The sequence below is a fragment of the Pipistrellus hanaki genome, assembly GCF_964339955.1.
Source record: "Pipistrellus hanaki genome assembly, chromosome: 1".
In the NCBI taxonomy this organism is placed as follows: domain Eukaryota; kingdom Metazoa; phylum Chordata; class Mammalia; order Chiroptera; family Vespertilionidae; genus Pipistrellus; species Pipistrellus hanaki.
In genome coordinates, this window is record NC_140503.1 from 75,238,244 (window position 1) to 75,249,720 (window position 11,477).

General features: G+C 38.8%; 1 pseudogene across 1 annotated transcript; it reads right to left on the reverse strand.

Moving 5' to 3' along the window:
• Positions 1-10,630: 10,630 nt before the first annotated feature.
• LOC311620587 (jun dimerization protein 2-like) lies at positions 10,631-11,228 on the reverse strand (annotated as a pseudogene). The gene has a single exon. The product of its transcript is annotated as a jun dimerization protein 2-like (transcript).
• Between the last annotated feature and the right edge of the window lie 249 nt (positions 11,229-11,477).

Here is an 11,477-nt window from a genome sequence, read left to right on the forward strand (position 1 = left end):
CTCATCGATGGTTCTAGTTCTCTGTCCCTCTCTCTTCCTCTCTGTAAAAAAAACAATAAAATAATAATTTAAAAAAATTCCTCTTGCTCATGGATGTATCATTTTCTATATATTGCAGAATTCAGTTTGCTAATATTTTGTTGAAGAATTTTGCTTCTACATTCATAAAAAATGTTGATCTGTAGTTTTCTTTCATTGCAATATTGTAGTCTAGTTTTGTATTAAATAAATATTGAACTAATGGAATGAATTAGAAAATATTCCCTCTTATTTTTTGAAGGAGTTGGTAATGGGTTGGTGGTCACTTTTTAAATGTTTGGTATATTTCACTGTAAAAGCTCTCTGGGCCTGAACTTTTCTACTGGGAATTTTTAAAATTACTTATTTAACTGTGTTATAGGTTTATTCATATTTTTATATATTTTGAGTCAGTTTCACTAATTTATACCTTTCCATAATTTTGTCTGTTTCATCCAAATTTTCTAATTTGTTGGTATACAGTTGTGTATTTCCTTATGAAATATTTTACTTATAAAAAGTTGGTAGCCAAAACCTGTTTGGCTCAATGGATAGAGCGTCAGCGTGCAGACTAAAAGATCCTGGGTTTGATTCTGGTTAAAAGCATGTGTCTTGGTTGCGGGCATATCCCCTGTAGGGTGTGTACAAGAGGCAGCTGATGGATGTTTCTAGCTCTCCACCCCTCTCTGTAAAAAAAAATCAATAAAATATATATATATGTATATATATATTTTAAAAAGTTGGTAATGATGTCCTCTCTTTTATTCATGATTATAGTTATTTGAGTTATCTCCTTATTTTCTTAGAAATCCAATTAAAGTTTATTAATTGTGTTGACATAATATCAATTTTTTATTTTTTATTTATTTTTCTACAATTTTATACAAACTCTCCCAGAAAATCAAAGAGATATGAACACTTCCCAACCTGTTCAATGAGGACAACATTATTTCAAGCACACAAAAACATTTCAAGAGAAAAAAATTCCTTTATAAACACTGATGCAAAAAAAATCTTTAAAATAATTTAGCAAATACTAGTAAATTCAACAATATATAAAAAGATAATATGTCATTTCCAAATGTGATTTATCCCCTGAATGAATGGTTGGTTTCAAAGTAGGACATCAATGTAATTCACCATATTAAGAGACTAAAAAAGTTAAACTATATTATCGTCTCAATACATGCAAATTAAGCTTTTGATAATATTCCAAATTTATCCCTAAATAAAAACCCTCAGTAAATTAGGAATAGGGAGAATTTTCTCATCCTCATAATGGGTATCTTTGAAAAACCTATAGCTAATATAGCAAAGGTAAAAGACAATGCTTTCACCCTGATATCAGGAATAAGGTGAGAATGTCTGTTCTCATCACTTCTATTAAACTTTATACTTGACATTCTTTCAAGTACTAAGGTAAGCCAAAAAAAATAGGAAGCATCAATATTGGAAAGGAAGAAATAAACTATCTTTTTTTCTCAGATGATATGATCATCTCCATAAGATATCCAATTGAAATTACAAAAAAGCTACCACAACTAATAAGGGAATTTAACAAGACTGTGAAATACAAGATCTACACATCAAAATCAATGAGAAATTAGAAATAAAAACTTTTAAATACTATTTTAAATATTTTAAATTATTAAATAATTAGGTAAAAGTTTATTGAAAGGTATATAAGACTTTTATCCTGAAAATTATAAAATACTGCTGAAAGAAATCAAAATAAACCTATGAAAATGTAGAATATACTCTACTCATTAATAAGAAAACTCAACATTATTAAAATGTTAATTCTCCCAAATTTGATCTATAGATTCAACAATACCCCAATAAAATCACAGCAGCATTTCTCTTAGAAACAGACAAGATTTTCTAAAATTCATATAGAATAGTAAAGGAACTAAAACAGCCAAAACAACTTTGAAAAAGAGAAACAAAGTGGGAGAACTTACATTATCAGACTCCATAAATGACTATATGGTACTGACATAAACATATATCAATAGATGAAAAGAACTGAATGAAGTTCAAAAGAAAACACACACTTATACTGCCAATTGATTTTAAGAAGCTACAAAGGTGTTTCAGTGAAAAAAAAGATAGTGATTTCATTAAATGATGCTAGAATAATTGAGTATCCATATACAAAACTGAACTTTGATTACTACCTTACATCATACACAAAAACTAATTCAAAGCAGGTTATAGACATGCATGAAAGACTTAAAATTATAAAATCTCTAGAATAAAACATAGGAGAAAATCATCATGACCTTGGGTTGGGAAATGATATCTTAGATACAACACAAAAACGTAATACATTTAAATAAATAGACAATAAACATCAAAATGAAGAACTTATTCTTTAAAGAGACACCACTAACAGAATAAAAGACAAGTTTTAGACTGGGGGGATGTATTTGAAAACTACATATTTGACAAAAAAAAAAAAAAAAAGGAGGGGGGCTTTACAGTAATATAGAATACTCCCCAAAGCTCAGTAATAAGAATAGAATAACCCAATAAAAGAGGCAAATAATATGAACAGACTAAAAATGTTAAATTAATTACAAGTACACACACACAAAAAAATGCTCATCATCATTATTCATTAATTAAATTCAAATTAAAAACCATAATTTGACATCTGTATACCCTATTAGTAGACTAAGCCTACCAGGTGATGTCAAGGATATGGAGCAACTGGAACTCACATTTACCTTGAGGGTAGTATCTAATGCTAATCTAATTCAATATCACTACTGGTAACAATTCAATAAATATTTATAAAACAACAGTTAAAGTTTTCAATTTGTTAATAACTAACCAATTCTGACAAAGTAGGACCAATTTATGTCTCTAATTTTAGTAAAAATTTAAAAATTCTCCAAGTCAAGTGACATGTCTAAATTACTCTTCCATTTATTATTATTCTGATATACATAATTTTATATTTATCAAAAATAAGAGATTATTAATGGATACTTCTCTAGTCTATCCCCCCCCCTCAAATTCTATAACTTTATAGTGATAAAATTCTCCTCCTTACATTATGTTCTTACTTAGAAATATTTAGTTAAATGAGTAAATCCTTATATAAAGAAAAAGACAAGGAGACACAATAGGAAAAGTGTACAAAATGAGCCATCCCAAAACCTTCCCTTATCATTTAAATTATAGAACAAAATCCTCTGGACACTCCTCCCCTCATAGTCTCTAGTCTCTGCTGCCAGTTATGATACTTCAAATGGTTTTCCTCATATTCATTTGCCATAGAGAACTGGTTAATGTGCCCACAAGTCACAGTTTTAATAATTTAGAGCATCTTCTAGTTTTCACAGTAAGGATAAGAATATCCTTTACTTAAATGTGGCTCATTAGCTAAGACTTGAAAAACTCTTAACAACCTTTTGAGTCTACTTTCCAGTTATAAAACTCAATATCCTCATGCTAGAGCAGTAAATGTTTCTTGCAAAATATGACTTCAAATTTTTATTATCAGGTTGGTGCATATACCGGGGTGATGCCCTCATGATTATATATATTTTATAATCTGTGCAGGCAAGGATCTTCCTTTGCCTCAGGACCAAGACAAATATACCTGCATCTTCTTTTATTTTTTTCTCTCTCTCTGAATTTAAGATGAGATAAAATTGATAATTTTTCACTTTACTGGTATTTTTTTTTTTTTTTGCAAAAACTATTTATCGTTCTGCAAATATATGTGTTTGGTGAATCCCTGAACTCGTTGCTATCTGAGAGCTGCACATAGAAAATTAAACAGTTCTGGTCCCTACCCACTAAGAGATTATAATCAGTTACTGATATGAAAGCAGGCATTAAATGTACTCTGCAGAATTGGAATGTCAAGTATGAGGTATGGATTGCAGACCTTCACCTAGCTGTCTGGCAGGAATAAAGCTCTTAAAATAATGGAAAGTATTGGTGAAAAATCACCAAGAAAATAATTGTAAACTGGGTTACTGATTTTTATCTACATTAGTTAAGAGACATTTCATATTTAAAATAAACCTTGGGAGATGATGTAAAGTGAGAAGCAATAGATATAAGATGCATGCAGATGAACCTCCTTAAAAAGGTAAAACACACCAATTCTTAGTAATACGATGCTTTTAAGAACAGGATGAACCGAAACCGGTTTGGCTCAGTGGATAGAGTGTTGGCCTGTGGACTGAGAGGTCCCAGGTTTGATTCCGGTCAAGGGCATGTACCTTGCTTGAGGGTGCATCCCCAGTAAGGGGTGTGCAGGAGGCAGCTGATCAATGAGTCTCTCTCATCAATGTTTCTAACTCTCTAACCCTCTTTTCCTCAAATATGAATTCCCTGCAAAGCTTTTGTTGTTGTGGAACAGTGGTAATCATACTTTCCAATGAGCTGTATCTATATAAAGGGGCAGAGCAATTAAATAATGTTAACCAATTACAATGAGTGAAAAACATGCATAATTCCAGATGAACCACTGTGTGTTAATGGGTTCCACCATGGGGTAAATAGGTTGCTAACATTTTGCACATCTCTGCATATGTTACAGAAAATGCTTGTCAAGATGTCTAAGCTGTTAAAACAGATTTGTGGTCCAAGGAGCCAGATCTGAAAATACGGGGGTAGTGAACGTAGAGATCAGACTGCCTTAGAGACCACTCTGGTGGGCAAACCCTGCATTTAAAAACTTGCAGCCGTTTAGTCTCATGATGATAAAATACGATGTTCCATTGAACAGCTAAAAGCCATCTACTTGGCTCCAAATGTGAGAGACAAAAGACCTACTTGCTAAAGTCTGAAAAACGGAAACAGTTTTGAAGAGAAACAAACTTAAATGAATTTAAATCACTGAGTGAGAAAGAGGAAAACACAGAGTTAGAACATGGGGAGACTTGCCACATTGAGGTACTGTTGGCTGAGCTTTCAGAACTACTGATTCCTGACTTAGCACCACGAAGGGTTAGGATTCAAGAACAATTAACAGAAGTGGGGAGGGGAAGAATTAGTAGGTTTTCATATTAAGTTGGGAATTTGATTAAATCCCCAAGTTCATCATGGGGAAGTGACAAAGATGTATTTAACATTTGCTAAACTCTTGGGAAGATAAAGCCCTTCAGAAAATATATTTTTTTCAATAATGGATGTATTTCCTCTTCCCTTTTCTCTAAGAAAAGGATGAGTGTGGTTTATTATCCTTAATTATTGTAGTCAGACTCCCTTGTTTCACCTGACAACAAATTGGCTTATCAGCCAAGGACTATTAGTTGTGCATTAACATCAAGTTAGACACTGTATCAGTCTTTAATAAACTCAATGAATAATAACTTTATATTTGAACAGAGCTCTATAATATAAAAACTATTTTTCACAATATTTTTTTCTCTCTTTCCTTTGAGACCCTGGAGCAGATCTTGGCAAATTACAGCCCACAAAACAAATCCTCCCAGCCACCTGGTTTTATAAATATTTATTGGGACACAGCCATGCTCATTTGTGTATGCATTGTCTATGGCTGCATTAGTGCTACAAAAGCAAAGTTGAGCAGAGAGAGAGAGCAAAGACTGTATAGCCTGCAAAGGTTAAAATATTTACTATCTGGTCCTTTATAGTAAAAGTGAGCTGACCCTTGCCCTGCTCCAGTGCCGGTACCCTCTTCAAGTCATCTAGCTTGCTGACCTTTGTTTTATAATGATATTTGTAATTGTATCATCATTTTCTAAAGTACAAGCTGTTTGAAAGCAAGAGCTGTGTTTGTTTGACTCATTTTTGTATCCACTGAAATAATTAAAACAGTAGATAATGAAAAGAAAAAAATTAATAAAATTATCTTATTCTCTTAAAAATCCTACTAGATTATGATCCTCATCTTTCAGATCTGGAAATGGAGTAAAAATAAAGTGGTAGTTTATTTTATTCTGACATGTGGATAACTTTTAAAAATATATTTTAATTGATTTCAGAGAGGAAAGGAGAAGGAGAGAAAGAAAGAAACATAAATGATGAGAAAGAATCATTGTTCAGCTGCCTCCTGCATGCCCCCTGCCGGTGATCAAGCATGCAACCCCAGGCATGTGCCCTTGACCAGAATCAAACCTGGGACCCTTCAGTCCATAGGCCCATGTTCTATCCACTGATTCAAACCAGTTAGGGCTGACATGTGGTTAATTTTTAAATGCTATGCAAATACATTAAAAAAGTACCTATTTTTACTTTGTTTTCAAACATTATTGAACATAACATTTACTTTGTTTTAAGATGATTTGTTGATGGAATTGTAACATTACATCTGCAACCAGAGCATACCAAGTTAATGCATAATCAATATTCCATTACCCACTGTTTCTTTGGTTTATATATGTAATAATTGTTTCAAGATCTTTCTCTTTCTCTATTCATAAACTAGTTAGACTATATAGAACAAGCATGTTGCATGTGGAACTATTACTAGTATAAATGATTAGTTATCAATAGGTTATAACAGCACCAACATAGAAATTATAAGGTCTTATCAGGAAAGCTTAACTTCCCCTGATTTTCAGCTGTGCTTACAAATCTTATCTTCTTCACTCTACCCTTCATCACACCTTTGGGATCTGCAAAAAGCATGCACAGCAAGAAAGTGAAAGAAAATAGAGACTAATTCTTTTTTAAAAATATATTTTATTGTGTTTTTTTTTACAGAGAGGAAGGGAGAGGGAGATAGAGCCAGAAACATCGATGAGAGAGAAACATCAGTCAGCTGCCTCCTGCACACCCCCTACTGGGGATGTGCCTGCAACCAATGTACATGCCCTTGACCAGAATCAAACCTGGGACCCTTGAGTCCACAGGTTAACATTTATTCCACTGACCCAAACCAGCCAGGGCAAGACCAATTATTTAAAATCTCTTCCAGATAATAAAAGCAAAGGAAATGTTTTCTAACTCATTCTACTGAGCAGCATGATCTTAATCGCAACCAAAAAAGACTAAGAAGGAAAATTACAGACTAATATTTGTTATGATTATAGATGCAAAAATCCTTAGCAAACTATTAACAAATAAAATCAAATTTTATACAAAAAGAATTATACCCATGACCAAGTGGGATTTATTTGAGATATGTAAGGCTGGTCCAACATTTAAAATTTTATTAATACTAGAAGCCCGGTGCACAAATTCATGCATGGGTGGGGTCTGGCCAGTCCTCTCCTATGGAGGCCTATAGGGACGGCCAATGGGGAGGGGGGTGGAGGAGCTGTGGGCAGTAAGCCAGCTGGCCTTGCCCCAAATCAGGGGGAAGGGGGCTGGTTGGAGATGGGGCTGGTGAGGAGGAGGGGTCCCAAGAGGTTGGGGGGGAACAATGGGGCCCCAGGTGGGCTAGTTGGCTGCTGCAGTGCCCATCATAGTGACTGGTTGCTCTTATCATACCAATGATTTCATCATTCCGTGTTGTTCCAGTTGCTTGGCTTTTATATATATACTAGAGGCCTGGTGCATGAAATGCATGCACTGAGGGAGGGGCATCCCTCAGCCCAGCCTGCATCCTCTCCAATCTGAGACTCCTTGGAAGATGTCTGACTGCTGGTTTAGGCTGGATCCCACAGAGATAGGGTTTAAAATGGCAGTTGGACATCCCTCTCACAATCCAGGACTGCTGGCTCCTAACCGCTTGCCTGCCTACCTGCCTGATTGTCCCTAACCATTTCTGCATGCCAACCTGATCACCTCCTCATTGCTCCCCTGCTGGCCTGATGAACACCTAACTGCTTCCCTGCTGGCCCAATTGCCGCCAACTGCCCTTCCCTGCTGTCCTGATTGCCCCACTGCCCTCCCCTGCTAACCTGATGGCCCCCAACTGCCTTACCCTGCCAATCTGGTCCCCCCAACTGCCTTACCCTGCTGACCTGATTGCCCCAACTGCCCTCCCTTGCAGGCCTGATCTTGCTCCCAACTGCCCTCCTCTGCTGGCCAATTTGGTTCTGATTGGTCATTTTCTATGCCAGTCAGAGTCAAAAGCTCCACCTTGTAGGCAGCCATTGGCTCCTCTCAGTTGACCCAGATTTGGTTCTGATTGGTTGGTTTCTATGACAGTCAGCACCTCTGGGCCTATCAATGGGGCCTGATCAGAAAGGTTGGGCTGATCAGCAGCCCCAGTGGAGGCCTGGAGAGAAATGGAGGCACAGCTTCTGACCAGGCCAGGAAAGAAAGGGAAAGGCAAGTGTTGATTAACAGCTTCCACAGAGGCTATGGATCAGCCCCTGCTTCACTCTTTAGGGCTCTCTCCTGGCCTGATTTACAGCCCCCTCAGCAGTCAGTGCAGGATCACAGTGCCTGCAGCCATATCAGTCAGTGCTGGGTTGCCACAGCAACCTCGTGCTAACTGCAGGACTGACTTCCAGTTAGTCGAGCCTGCCAGTCGTTGTGGATGGGACGGGCCCAGGGTTTTTATATATTAGGATTAGGAAACATAATCTACGACATTGACAGGTTAAAGAGAAAAAATCATATATTATACCAATAGATGCAAAAAAAGCATTCAACAGACTCCAACACCCATTAATAATAAAGATTCTCAGAAAATTAGGAACAAAGGAAAATTTTTTAACTTCATAAATAATATCTACAGAAAACATAAAGCTAACTCTATACTTAATAATGATAAAATATCTGTTTCTCTCTCTAATGATAAAATATCATTGCTATTTACTATCACACAAGAAATCTTAGTACAATAAATTCAATAAGAGAAGAAAATAGCATAAACATATGTAGATTAGGAAGAAAAAAATAAGTGTCTTTATTTAGAAATATAATTGTCTACATAAAAATATGAAAGAATAGACAAAAGAAGTAGAAACTAACAGGCAATTATAGCAAGGTTAAAGAATACAAGGTCAATATAGAAAAGTCAATTGCATTTCTGTATCTAGCAATGAACAAGTATAATTTGAAATTTAAAGCAAAATATTTGTATTAGCACCAAAAGAATGAAATACTTAGATATAAATCTAACAAAATATTTATAAGATCTTTATTAGAAAAACCAGAGGCCTGCCGAAACCGGTTTGGCTCAGTGGTAGAGCGTCGGTCTGCGGACTGAAAGGTCCCAGGTTCGATTCCGCTCAAGGGCATGTACATTGGTTGCGGGCACATCCCCGGTAGGGGGTGTGCAAGAGGCAGCTGGTTGATGTTTCTCTCTCATCGACGTTTCTAGCTCTCTATCCCTCTTTCCTCCTCTCTGTAAAAAATCAATAAAATATATTTTAAAAAAAAAAGAAAAAGAAAAACCAGAGGCCTGATGCATTAAAATTCATGCATTAGGGTGGGTGCCTCAGCCCAGCCTGTAGTCTCTCGCAATCTAGAACCATTCAGGTAGGGTCTCCAGGTCTGGTGTGAGATCAGGGCCTATCGAGGCTTTCCTTTCCCTGGCTGGTGGCAACTGGCCCTACCCCCACCACTGCCAATGCTTGCCATCTGTGCAGCACTGCCCCCACTCTTCCCCTGCCATTGGTAATTTCCCTCTGCAGGCAACAGGTGTGGGTTGTGATCGCTTGGCTGGCCTGGGCCTCCCTCTGAAGGGCTATCACTGGCTGGCCCCGCACACCCACCACAGCATTGCTGGACAGTGGCCTGTGTCTCCCTCGGTGGGGCGATCAATGGCAGGGCCCCCAGATGGATCACCCTGCAGAGAGAGGCCCTGCCCACCTGCTGCAGTGCCACCAGCTGGGTAGCCTGGGCCTCCCTCTTTTTTTTTTTTTTTTTTTTTTTTAGTAAGGGTAATGTTTGCTGAGCAATACGAAACTGAGTACAATGAAGGGTTTAGGAAGATGGAAATGCACTGCACCCCAGTCCCCACCACCCCCAACGCCCAGAGACTACAGTACTTAGAAGTTCAGGCAACGGCCATAACTGCTGAATATCTGTTTGTAACAAACAAACCATAGCATATTTATACTGTATCATATCAAGTTATTAAAGCAATCCATTTATATATTGTTTGTATAAAGTCTTTTTCCTGTAGAAAAAAAAATGTTAAGAAAAAAAAGTATAAAACACATGTGCAGGTGAAAGCCCTGCCAGGACAGCCAGTCTGTGAACTTTCAGTGAGTATGTGCTTTGGAAGGGCATCTGTGCCTGCTGCCCACAGCAACTCCAGCAGAGCCGGCGAGGGTGTCCCGGCTGCCACTTCAGGCAGGACTGAGCTGGACCCCGGTGGGTGGGTACAGCAGGGCGTGGCACTGTGCCCTTCTCCAGCCTTGCACCAGGATCAGGGTCAGGGTCAGGGCTGGGGGCAGGCAGATTGAACTTTCACTCTGAGTCCCATACTCAGCCTAATTTTGGTTACAACTCATGGCTTTTTCTTGCTGCTAAGAGGTCCTTTGGTGGGTATCCTGGTGGAGATGCCAGAGAAGTGCCTACAGCTGCCTGGTTGGGTGTCTCTCAGGCCCAGAGCTTTGTCCTGCCTCCTGCAAGCCTGGCCCCAAGTAGAATAGGCCCCCCTCAGGACTACTTTGGTCTCAGCGCTTGGTCCTGGGTTTCATCAGTCTGGGTTTCCTCCCCTGGTGTGGCTGATCTGAGTCTCACAAAAAAGCCTGGCCTATGCTGGCTGTGCTGAGCCTCATTGAAGAGTTTTTAATGCAGCAAGGAAAAGCCCTCTAGGACCCTCCTCCTCCTCTCTCTCCTCATCTCCTGCTCCTCTTCCTCTTCCTCCTTCCAGCCCATGGTCACATTTATCCAGCTGCTCCAGCAGTGGGTTGCCTTCAGGAATTAGGGGTCTTAATTCTGTCAGTCCTGACGATGCAGGTGGGGTGATGCCAGTTGAGCATCAGGATGAGCTGCTGCCACTCCTGCTTCAGCTTCTCCATCTGGTTTTCAGCTCCACATTCATGAGCTCCTGCCACTCACATTCCCACTCCAAAAACTCCTTCCGCTCCTTCTTGTTCAGGCATCAGGCTGCCACCACTTTGCTCTTTTTCCAACACCTTTTCCTTCATGCCTCTTTCTCGTCTAGCTCACTTTTCAGAGGTTGAAGCCTCTTGCCCAGTTTCACAACCAGGAAGCACAAAGGGGTGATCATGGGCCCAATGTTTTGGATGTCAGTGTATTTCAGCTCCTCTGCAGTCAAGGCCAGCCAAGCTGGGGAGTCTGGTCAGGGGGCTGGGCCCTGGCAGAGAGCCCACAGTCATGGAAGGATCCAGGATCTGCACAGGCATCATATCAGGAGAAGTAACAGTCCAGCCCTGTAGAAGCTACAGGTGGGTGGAGGTGGTGACCCCAGGGCCTGGGCCAGGCTGCAGGCACTGTGCCTGCTCAGGAGCCACCGTGGCACCAGCCCACCCTGCAGAGCCACCTTGGCACCACCCCACACTGCTTGTCCCAGATACACTTCTACATCCCCCCTGTCTTTATTACATCTTATACCTATTGATGGATTTAATCAATTAGAGGTGAATCAGATTTCAGGA